The sequence below is a fragment of the Schistocerca serialis genome, chromosome 9 (genome assembly GCF_023864345.2).
Source record: "Schistocerca serialis cubense isolate TAMUIC-IGC-003099 chromosome 9, iqSchSeri2.2, whole genome shotgun sequence".
NCBI classification, from domain to species: Eukaryota; Metazoa; Arthropoda; class Insecta; order Orthoptera; family Acrididae; genus Schistocerca; species Schistocerca serialis.
The window spans coordinates 543,879,482-543,892,709 of record NC_064646.1 but is presented as its reverse complement, the minus strand read 5'-3'; positions in this window follow the sequence as shown (position 1 = coordinate 543,892,709).

Below are 13,228 nucleotides of genomic sequence, written 5' to 3'. Positions count from 1 at the left end.
GAAGACTGACTCTTCCTACTGTCTATGTTTTGAACCATTCCTGTGACACTAGATATAGATTCCGATGCTTCACTCTAGGTTTACTGTATCCCTTGGACCTTCTTATTTACGATGAAACACAGAAAATGCATCGGAATTAAATACAAAAAGCACAATGCCGACTTAAGGACAAGTAGACTGACTCTTCTTACTGTCTATGTTTGAACCATTCCAGTGACACTAGTTATAGTTTCCGATGCTCCACTTCAGGTTTACTGTATCTCTTGGACCATCTTATTGACGAGGAAACACAGAAATTTCACCGAAATTAAATACAAAAGGCACAATGCCGACTTAAGTACAAGAAGACCTACTCTTCTTACTGAATATGTTTTAAACCATTCGTGTGTCACTAGTTATAGATTCCGATGCTTCACTTCAGGTTAACTGTATCCCTCTGACCTTCATATTGACGATGAAACACAGAAATTGCATCGGAGAAAAATACAACAGGCACAATACCGACTTAAGTACATGTAGCCTGAATCTTCCTACTGTCTATGTTTTGAACCATTCCTGTGACACTAGTTATAGACTCCGATGCTTCATTTCAGGTTTACTGTATCCCTTGGACCTTCTTAATGACGATGAAACACAGATAGTGAATCGGATTTAAATACAAAAGGCACAATGCCAACTTAAGTACAAGAAGACTGACTCTTCCTACTGTCTATGTTTTGAACCATTTCTGTGACACTAGTTATGGATTCCGATGCTTCACTTCAGGTTTACTGTATCCCTCTGACCCTCTTTTTGACGATGAAGGACAGAAATTGCATCGGAATTAAATAGAAAAGGCACAATGCCGACTTAAGGGCAAGAAGACTGACTCTTCTTACTGTCTATGTTTTGAACCATTCCAGTGACACTAGTAATTGATTCCGATGCTCCACTTCAGGTTTACTGTATCTCTTGGACCTACTTATTGACAATGAAACACAGAAATTGCATCGAAATTAAATACAAATGGCACATTGCCTACTTAATTACAAGAAGACTGACTCTTGTTACTGACTATGCTTTGAACCATTCCTGTGACACTAGTTGTAGATTCCGATGCTTCACTTCAGGTTTACTGTATCCCTCTGACCTTCTTATTGACGATGAAACACAGAAATTGCATCGGAATTAAATACAAAAGGCACAATGCCGACCTAAGTACACGAAGACTGACTCTTCTTACTGTCTATGTTTTGAACCATTCCTGTGACACTAGTTATGGATTCCGATGCTTCACTTCAGGTTTACTGTATCCCTCTGACCTTCTTATTGACGATGAATCACAGAAATTGCACCGGAATTAAATACAAAAGACACAAAGCAGACTTCAGTACATGTAGACTGACTTTTCCTAATGTCTATGATTTGACCCTTCCTGTGACACTAGTTATAGATTCCGATGGTTCATTTCATGTATACTGTATCCCTTTGACCTCCTTATTGACGATGAAACACAGAAATTGCATCGGAATTAAATACAAATGCACAATGCCGACTTTAGTACAAGAAGACTGACTCTTCCAACTGTCTACGTTATGAACCATTCCTGTGACACTAGTTATAGATTCCGATGCTTCACTTTAGATTTACTGTATCCCTGTGACCTTCGTATTGACGATGAAAGACAGAAATTGCATCGCAATTAAATAGAAAAGGCACAATGCCGACATAAGTACAAGAAGACTGACTCTTCTTACTTACTATGTTTTGAACCATTCCTGTGACACTAGTTATAGATTCCGATGCTTAACTTCAGGATAACTGTATCCCACTGACCTTCTTAGTGACGCTGAAACACAGAAATTGCATCGGAATTAAATACAAAAGGCACAATGCCGACTGAAGAACAAGAAGACTCACTTATCTTACCGTCAATGTTTTGAACCATTCCTGTGACACTAGTTATAGATTCCGATGCTTCACTCCAGGTTTACAGTATCCCTTGGACCTTCATATTGACGATGAAACACAGAAATTGCATCGGAATTAAATACAAAAGGCACAATGCCGACTTAAGTACAAGTAGACTGACTCTTCTTCTGTCTATGTTTTGCACCATTCCTGTGTCACTACTTATAGATTTCGTTGCTTCACTTCAGGTTTACTGTATCCCTCCGACCTTCTTATTGTCGATAAAACACAGAAATTACATCGGAATTAAATACAAAAGGCACAATGCCGACTTAAGGACAAGTAGACTGACTCTTCTTACTGACTATGTTCTGAACCATTCCGGTGACACTAGTCATAGATTCCGTTGCATCACTTCATGTTCACTGTATCCCTCTGACCCTCTTATTGACGGTGAAACACAGAAATTGCATCGGAATTAAATAGAAAAGGCACAATGCCGACTTAAGTACAAGAAGACTGACTCTTCTCACTGTCTATGTTAGAACCATTCCAGTGACACTAGTTATAGTTTCCGATGCTCCACTTCAGGTTTACTGTATCTCTTGGACCTTCTTATTGACGATGAAACACAGAAATTTCACCGAAATTAAATACAAAAGGCACAATGCCGACTTAAGTACAAGAAGACTGACTCTTCTTACTGAATATGCTTTGAACCATTCGTGTGACACTAGTTATAGATTCCGATGCTTCACTTCAGGTTAACTGTATCCCTCTGACCTTCTTATTGACGATGAAACACAGAAATTGCATCGGAAATAAATACAACAGGCACAATACCGACTTAAGTACATGTAGACTGAATCTTCTTACTGCCAATGTTTTGAACCATTCCTGTGACACTAGTTATAGACTCCGATGCTTCATTTCAGGTTTACTGTATCCCTTGGACGTTCTTAATGACGATGAAACACAGATAGTGCATCGGATTTAAATACAAAAGGCACAATGTCAACTTAAGTAGAAGAAGACTGACTCTTCCTACTGTCTATGTTTTGAACCATTTCTGTGACACTAGTTATGGATTCCGATGCTTCACTTCAGGTTTACTGTATCCCTCTGACCCTCTTTTTGACGATGAAACACAGATATTGCATCGGAATTAAATAGAAAAGGCACAATGCCGACTTAAGAGCAAGAAGACTGACTCTTCTTACTGTCTATGTTTTGAACCATTCCAGTGACACTAGTTATTGATTCCGATGCTCCACTTCAGGTTTACTGTATCTCTTGGACCTACTTATTAACAATGAACCACAGAAATTGCATCGAAATTAAATACAAATGGCACATTGCCTACTGAAGTACAAGAAGACTGACTCTTCTTACTGACTATGCTTTGAACCATTCCTGTGACACTAGTTGTAGATTCGGATGCTTCACTTCAGGTTTACTGTATCCCTCTGACCTTCTTATTGTCGATGAAACACAGAAATTGCATCGGAATTAAATACAAAAGGCTCAATGCCGACCTAAGTACACGAAGACTGACTCTTCTTACTGTCTATGTTTTGAACCATTCCTGTGACACTAGTTATGGATTCCGATGCTTCACTTCAGGTTAACTGTATCCCTCTGACCTTCATATTGACGATGAAACACAGAAATTGCATCGGAATTAAATACAAAAGGCACAATGCCGACTTAAGTACAAGAAGGCTGACTCTTCTTACTGACTATGATTTGAACCATTCCTGTGACACTAGTTGTAGATTCCGATGCTTCACTTCAGGTTTATTGTATCCCTCTGACCTTCTTATTAACGATGAAACAAAGATATTGCATCGAAATTAAATACAAATGGCACATTGCCTACTTAATTACAAGAAGACTGACTCTTGTTACTGACTATGCTTTGAACCATTCCTGTGACACTAGTTGTAGATTCCGATGCTTCACTTCAGGTTTACTGTATCCCTCTGACCTTCTTATTGACGATGAAACACAGAAATTGCATCGGAATTAAATACAAAAGGCACAATGCCGACCTAAGTACACGAAGACTGACTCTTCTTACTGTCTATGTTTTGAACCATTCCTGTGACACTAGTTATGGATTCCGATGCTTCACTTCAGGTTTACTGTATCCCTCTGACCTTCTTATTGACGATGAATCACAGAAATTGCACCGGAATTAAATACAAAAGACACAAAGCAGACTTCAGTACATGTAGACTGACTTTTCCTAATGTCTATGATTTGACCCTTCCTGTGACACTAGTTATAGATTCCGATGGTTCATTTCATGTATACTGTATCCCTTTGACCTCCTTATTGACGATGAAACACAGAAATTGCATCGGAATTAAATACAAATGCACAATGCCGACTTTAGTACAAGAAGACTGACTCTTCCAACTGTCTACGTTATGAACCATTCCTGTGACACTAGTTATAGATTCCGATGCTTCACTTTAGATTTACTGTATCCCTGTGACCTTCGTATTGACGATGAAAGACAGAAATTGCATCGCAATTAAATAGAAAAGGCACAATGCCGACATAAGTACAAGAAGACTGACTCTTCTTACTTACTATGTTTTGAACCATTCCTGTGACACTAGTTATAGATTCCGATGCTTAACTTCAGGATAACTGTATCCCACTGACCTTCTTAGTGACGCTGAAACACAGAAATTGCATCGGAATTAAATACAAAAGGCACAATGCCGACTGAAGAACAAGAAGACTCACTTATCTTACCGTCAATGTTTTGAACCATTCCTGTGACACTAGTTATAGATTCCGATGCTTCACTCCAGGTTTACAGTATCCCTTGGACCTTCATATTGACGATGAAACACAGAAATTGCATCGGAATTAAATACAAAAGGCACAATGCCGACTTAAGTACAAGTAGACTGACTCTTCTTCTGTCTATGTTTTGCACCATTCCTGTGTCACTACTTATAGATTTCGTTGCTTCACTTCAGGTTTACTGTATCCCTCCGACCTTCTTATTGTCGATAAAACACAGAAATTACATCGGAATTAAATACAAAAGGCACAATGCCGACTTAAGTACAAGAAGACTGACTCTTCTTACTGTCTATGTTTTGAACCATTCCTGTGTCACTAGTTATAGATTCTGATGCTTCACTTCAGATTTACTGTATCCCTCTGTCGTTCTTATTGACGATGAAACTCAGAAATTGCGTCGGATTTAAATACAAAAGGCACAATGCCGAATTAAGTACAAGAAGACTGACTCTACCTACTGTCTATGTTTTGAACCATTCCTGTGACACTAGATATAGATTCCGATGCTTCACTCTAGGTTTACTGTATCCCTTGGAACTTCTTATTTACGATGAAACACAGAAATTGCATCGGAATTAAATACAAAAGGCACAATGCCGACTTAAGGACAAGTAGACTGACTCTTCTTACTGACTATGTTCTGAACCATTCCGGTGACACTAGTCATAGATTCCGTTGCATCACTTCATGTTCACTGTATCCCTCTGACCCTCTTATTGACGGTGAAACACAGAAATTGCATCGGAATTAAATAGAAAAGGCACAATGCCGACTTAAGTACAAGAAGACTGACTCTTCTCACTGTCTATGTTAGAACCATTCCAGTGACACTAGTTATAGTTTCCGATGCTCCACTTCAGGTTTACTGTATCTCTTGGACCTTCTTATTGACGATGAAACACAGAAATTTCACCGAAATTAAATACAAAAGGCACAATGCCGACTTAAGTACAAGAAGACTGACTCTTCTTACTGAATATGCTTTGAACCATTCGTGTGACACTAGTTATAGATTCCGATGCTTCACTTCAGGTTAACTGTATCCCTCTGACCTTCTTATTGACGATGAAACACAGAAATTGCATCGGAAATAAATACAACAGGCACAATACCGACTTAAGTACATGTAGACTGAATCTTCTTACTGCCAATGTTTTGAACCATTCCTGTGACACTAGTTATAGACTCCGATGCTTCATTTCAGGTTTACTGTATCCCTTGGACGTTCTTAATGACGATGAAACACAGATAGTGCATCGGATTTAAATACAAAAGGCACAATGTCAACTTAAGTAGAAGAAGACTGACTCTTCCTACTGTCTATGTTTTGAACCATTTCTGTGACACTAGTTATGGATTCCGATGCTTCACTTCAGGTTTACTGTATCCCTCTGACCCTCTTTTTGACGATGAAACACAGATATTGCATCGGAATTAAATAGAAAAGGCACAATGCCGACTTAAGAGCAAGAAGACTGACTCTTCTTACTGTCTATGTTTTGAACCATTCCAGTGACACTAGTTATTGATTCCGTTGCTCCACTTCAGGTTTACTGTATCTCTTGGACGTACTTATTAACAATGAACCACAGAAATTGCATCGAAATTAAATACAAATGGCACATTGCCTACTGAAGTACAAGAAGACTGACTCTTCTTACTGACTATGCTTTGAACCATTCCTGTGACACTAGTTGTAGATTCGGATGCTTCACTTCAGGTTTACTGTATCCCTCTGACCTTCTTATTGTCGATGAAACACAGAAATTGCATCGGAATTAAATACAAAAGGCTCAATGCCGACCTAAGTACACGAAGACTGACTCTTCTTACTGTCTATGTTTTGAACCATTCCTGTGACACTAGTTATGGATTCCGATGCTTCACTTCAGGTTAACTGTATCCCTCTGACCTTCATATTGACGATGAAACACAGAAATTGCATCGGAATTAAATACAAAAGGCACAATGCCGACTTAAGTACAAGAAGGCTGACTCTTCTTACTGACTATGATTTGAACCATTCCTGTGACACTAGTTGTAGATTCCGATGCTTCACTTCAGGTTTATTGTATCCCTCTGACCTTCTTATTAACGATGAAACAAAGATATTGCATCGGAATTAAATACAATAGGCACAATGCCGACTTAAGTACAAGAAGACTGACTCTTCTTACTGACTATGTTTTGAACCATTCCTGTGACACTAGTTAAAGATTCCGATGCTTCACTTCAGGTTTACTGTATCCCTTGGACCTTCTTATTGACGATGAAACACAGAAATAGCATCGAAAATAAATACAAAAGGCACAATGCCAACTTAAGTACAACAAGACTGACTCTTCTTACTGGATATGTTTTGAACCTTTCCTGGGACACTAGTAATAGATTCCGATGCTTCACTTCAGGTTTAGTTTATCCCTCTGACCCTCTTAATGACGATGAAACATAGAAATTGCATCGGAAATAAATACAAAATGCACAATACCGACTTAAGTACTTGTAGACTGAATCTTCCTACTGTCTATGTTTTGAACCATTCCTGTGACACTAGTTATAGATTCCGATGCTTCATTTCAGGATTACTGCATCCCTCGGACCTTCTTAATGACGATGAAACACAGATAGTGCATCGGAATTTAATACAAAAGGTACAATGCCAACTTAAGTAGAAGAAGACTGACTCTTCCTACTGTCTATGTTTTGAACCATTCGTGTGACACTAGTTATAGTTTCCGATGCTTCACCTCAGGTTCACTCTATCCCTTGGACCTTCTTATTGACGAAGAAACACAGAAATTGTCCCAGAATTAAATACAAAAGGCACAATGCCGACTTAAGTACAAGAAGACTGACTCTTCTTTCTGACTGTTTTGAACCATTCCTGTGACACTAGTTATAGATTAAGATGCTTCACTTCAGGTTTACTGTATCCCTCTGACCTTCTAATTAACGATGAAACACAGATATTGCATCGGAATTAAATACAATAGGCACAATGCCGACTTAAGTACAAGAAGACTGACTCTTCTTACTGACTATGTTTTGAACCATTCCTGTGTCACAAGTTATAGATTCCGATGCTTCACTTCTGGTTTACTGTATCCCTTGGACCTTCGTATTGACGATGAAACACAGAAATTGCATGGGAATTAAATACAAAAGGCACAATGCCCAATGAAGTAGAAGAAGACTGACTCTTCTTACTGACTATGTTTTGAACCATTCCTGTGACACTAGTTATGGATTCCGATGGCTTCACTTCAGGTTTACTGTATCCCTTGGACCTTCGTATTGACGATGAAACACTGAAATTGCATCGGTATTAAATACAAAAGGCACAGTGCCGACCTAAGTACGAGAAGACTGACTCCTCTTACTGACTATACCTTGATTCATTCCTGTGACACCACTTATAGATTCCGATGCTTCACTTCAGGGTTACTGTATCCTTTGGACCTTCTTATTGGCGACGAAACACAGAAATTGCATCGGAATTAAATAGAAAATGCACAATGCCGACTTAAGTACAAGAAGACTGACTGTTCTTATTGTCTATGTTTCGAACCATTGCTGTGACACTAGTTATAGATTCCGATGCTTCACCTCAGGTCCACTGTATCCCTCTGACCTTCTCATTGACGATGAAACACAGAAATTGCATCGGGATTAAATACAAAAGGCACAATGCCGACTTAAGGACAAGAAGACTGACTGTTCATACTGACTATGTTTGAACCATTCCTGTGACACTAGTTATAGATTCCGATGCTTCACTTCAGGTTTACTCTATCCCTTGGACCTTCGTATTGACGATGAAACACAGAAATTGCATCGTAATTAAATAGAAAAGGCAACAATGCCGTCTTAAGTACAAGCAGACTGACTCTTCTTAGTGTCTATGTTTTGAACCATTCCTGTGACGCTAGTTAAAGACTCCGATGCTTCACTTCAGGTTTACTGTATCCGTTGGACCTTCTTATTGACGATGAAACACAGAAATTGCATCGGAATTGAATACAAAAGGCACAATGCCTACTTAAGTACAAGATGACTGGCTCTTCTTACTGAGAATGATTTGAACCATTCCTGTGACACTAGTTGTAGATTCCGAGGCTTCACTTCAGGTTTACTGTATCCCTAGGACCTTCTTATTGACGATGAAACACAGAAATTGCAGCGGAACTAAATACAAAAGGCACAATGCCGACTTAAGTATAAGAAGACTGACTCTTTACTGCTGTCTATGTTTGAACCATTCCTGTGACATTAGTTATAGATTCCGATGCTTCACTTCAGGGTTACTGTATCCTTTGGACCTTCTTATTGGCGACGAAACACAGAAATTGCATCGGAATTAAATAGAAAATGCACAATGCCGACTTAAGTACAAGAAGACTGACTGTTCTTACTGTCTATGTTTCGAACCATTGCTGTGACACTAGTTATAGATTCCGATGCTTCACCTCAGGTCCACTGTATCCCTCTGACCTTCTTATTGACGATGAATCACAGATATTGCATCGGAATTAAATACAAAAGGCAAAATGCCGACTTAAGTTCAAGAAGACTGACTCTTCTTACTGACTATGTTTTGAACCATTCCTGTGACACTAGTGATAGATTCCGATGCTTCACTTCTGGTTTACTGTATCCCTTGGACCGTCGTATTGATGATGAAACACAGAAGTTTCATCGGAATTAAATACAAAAGGCACAATGCCGACTTACGTACAAGAAGACTGACTCTTCTTACTGACTATGTTTTGAACCATTCCTGTGACACTAGTTATGGATTCCGATGCTTCACTTCAGGTTTACTGTATCCCATGGACCTTCTTATTGACGATGAAACACAGAAATTGCATCGGAATTAGATACAAAAGGCACAATGCCGACTTAAGTACAAGATGACTGACTCTTCTTACTGACTCTATCTTGAACCATTCCTGTGACACTAGTTATAGATTCCGATGCTTCACTTCTGGTTTACTGTATCCCTTGGACCTTCGTATTGACGATGAAACACAGAAATTGCATCGGAATTAAATACAAAAGGCACAAAGCCGACTTAAGTACAAGAAGACTGACTCTTCTTACTGACTCTACCTTGATCCATTCCTGTGACACTAGTTACAGATTCCGATGCTTCACTTTGGGTTTACTGTATCCCTTGGACCTTCTTATTGACGATGAAACACAGAAATTGCATCGGAATTAAATACAAAAGGCACAATGCTGACTCAAGTACAAGAAGACTGACTCTTCCTACTGACTATGTTTGAACGAATCCTGTGACATTAGTTATTGTTTCCGATGCTTCACTTCAGGTTTACTGTATCCTTTCGACCTTCCTATTGGCGACGAAACACAGAAATTGCATCGGAACAAAATACAAAAGGCACAATGCCGACTTAAGTACAAGAAGACTGACTCTTCCTACTGTCTATGTTTGAACTAATCCTGTGACATTGGTTGTAGATTCCGATGCTTCACTTCAGGTTTACTGTATCCTTTGGACCTTCCTATTGGCGACGAAACACAGAAATTGCATCGGAATTAAATAGAAAAGCCACAATGCCGACTTAAGTAGAAGCAGACTGACTCTTCTCACTCGATATGTTTTGAACCATTCCTGTGACACTAGTTATAGATTCCGATGCTTCACTTCAGGTTTAGTGTATCCCTCTGACCTTATTGACGATGAAACACAGAAACTGCAACAGAAATAAATACAAAAGGCACAATACCGGCTTAAGTACATGTAGACTGAATCTTCCTACTGTCTATGTTTTGAACCATTCCTGTGACACTAGTTACAGATTCCGATGCTTCATTTCAGGATTACTGCATCCCTTGGACCTTCGTAATGACGATGAAACAGAGATAGTGCATCGGAATTAAATACAAAAGGTACAATGCCAACTTAAGTAGAAGAAGACTGACTCTTCCTACTGTCTATGTTTTGAACCATTCCTGTGACACTAGTTATAGATTCCGATGCTTCACTTTTGGTTCACTCTATCCCTTGGACCTTCTTGTTGACGATGAAACACAGAAATTGCAACGGAGTTAAATACAAAAGGCACAATGCAAACTTAAGTACAAGGAGACTGACTCTTCTTACTGACTTTTTTGAACCATTCCTGTGACACTAGTTATAGATTACGATGCTTCACTTCAGGTTTACTGTATCCCTCTGAACTTCTTATTAACGATGAAACACAGATATTGCATCGGAATTAAATACAAAAGGCACAATGGCGACTTAAGTACAAGAAGACTGACTCTTCTTACTGACTATGTTTTGAACCATTCCTGTGTAACTAGTTATAGATTCCGATGCTTCACTTCTGGTTTACTGTATCCCTTGGACCTTCTTATTGACGATGAAACACAGAAATTGCATGGGAATTAAATACAAAAGGCACAATGCCCAATGAAGTACAAGAAGACTGACTCTTCTTACTGACTATGTTTTGAACCATTCCTGTGACACTAGTTATGGATTCCGATGCTTCACTTCCATTTTACTGTATCCCTTGGACCTTCGTATTGACGATGAAACACTGAAATTGGATCGGTATTAAATACAAAAGGCACAGTGCCGACCTAAGTACGAGAATACTGACTCCTCTTACTCACTATACCTTGATTCATTCCTGTGACACTAGTTATAGATTCCGATGCTTCACTTCAGGTTTACTGTAACACTTGGACCTTATTATTGACGATGAAACACAGAAATTGCATCGGAATTAAATACAAAAGGCACAATGCCGACTAAAGGACAAGAAGACTGGATCTTCTTACTGCCTATGTTTTGAACCATTCCTGTGACACTAGTTATAGATTCCGATGCTTCACTTCAGGTTTACTGTATCCCTCTGACCTTATTGACGATGAAACACAGAAATTGCATCGGAACTAAATACAAAAGGCACAATGCCGACTTAAGTATAAGAAGACTGACTCTTTACTGCTGTCTATGTTTGAACCATTCCTGTGACATTAGTTATAGATTCCGATGCTTAACTTCAGGGTTACTGTATCCTTTGGACCTTCTTATTGGCGACGAAACACAGAAATTGCATCGGAATTAAATAGAAAATGCACAATGCCGACTTAAGTACAAGAAGACTGACTGTTCTTACTGTCTATGTTTCGAACCATTGCTGTGACACTAGTTATAGATTCCGATGCTTCTCCTCAGGTCCACTGTATCCCTCTGACCTTCTTATTGACGATGAAACACAGAAATTGCATCGGAATTAAAAAAAAAAACGCACAATGAAGTCTTAAGTACAAGCAGACTGACTCTTCTTAGTGTCTATGTTTTGAACCAATCCTGTGACGCTAGTTACAGATTCCGATGCTTCACTTCAGGTTTACTGTGTCCCTTGGACCTTCTTATTGACGATGAAACACAGAAATTGCATCGGAATTAAAAAACAAAAGGCAAAATGGCGAATTAAGTACAAGAAGATTGACTCTTCTTACTGACTGTTTTGAACCATTCCTGTGACACTAGATATAGATTCCGATGCTTCACTTCAGGTTTACTGTATCCCTCTGACGTTCTTATTAACGATGAAACACAGATATTGCATCGGAATTAAATACAAAAGGCACAATGCCGACTTAAGTACAAGAAGACTGACTCTTCTTACTGACTATGTTTTGAACCATTCCTGTGACACTAGATTTGGATTCCGATGCTTCACTTTAGGTTTACTGTATCCCTTGGACCTTCTAATTGACGATGAAACACAGAAATTGCATCGGAATTAAATACAAAAGGCACAATGTCGACTTAAGTACAAGATGACTGACTCTTCTTACTGACTCTATCATGATCCATTCCTGTGACACTAGTTATAGATTCCGATGCTTCACTTCGGGTTTACTGTATCCCTTGGACCTTCTTATTGACGATGAAACACAGAAATTGCATCGGAATTAAATACAAAAGGCACAAAGCCGACTTAAGTACAAGAAGACTGACTCTTCTTACTGACTATGATTTGAACCATTCCTGTGACACTAGTTCTAGATTCCGATGCTTCACTTCAGTTTTATTGTATCCCTTTGACCTTCTTATTAACGATGAAACACAGATATTGCATCGGAATTAAATACAAAAGGCACAATGCCGACTTAAGTACAAGCAGACTGACTCTTCTTACTGACTATGTTTTGATCGATTCCTGTGACACTTGTTATAGATTCCGATGCGTCACCTCTGGTTTACTGTATCCCTTGGACCTTCGTATTGACGACGAAACACAAAAATTGCATCGGAATTAAATACAAAAGGCACAATGCTGACTCAAGTACAAGAAGACAGACTCTTCGTACTGACTATGTTTGAACGAATCCTGTGACATTAGTAATTGTTTCCGATGCTTCACTTCAGGTTTACTGTATCCTTTCGACCTTCCTATTGGCGACGAAACACAGAAATTGCATCGGAACAAAATACAAAAGGCACAATGCCGACTTAAGTACAAGAAGA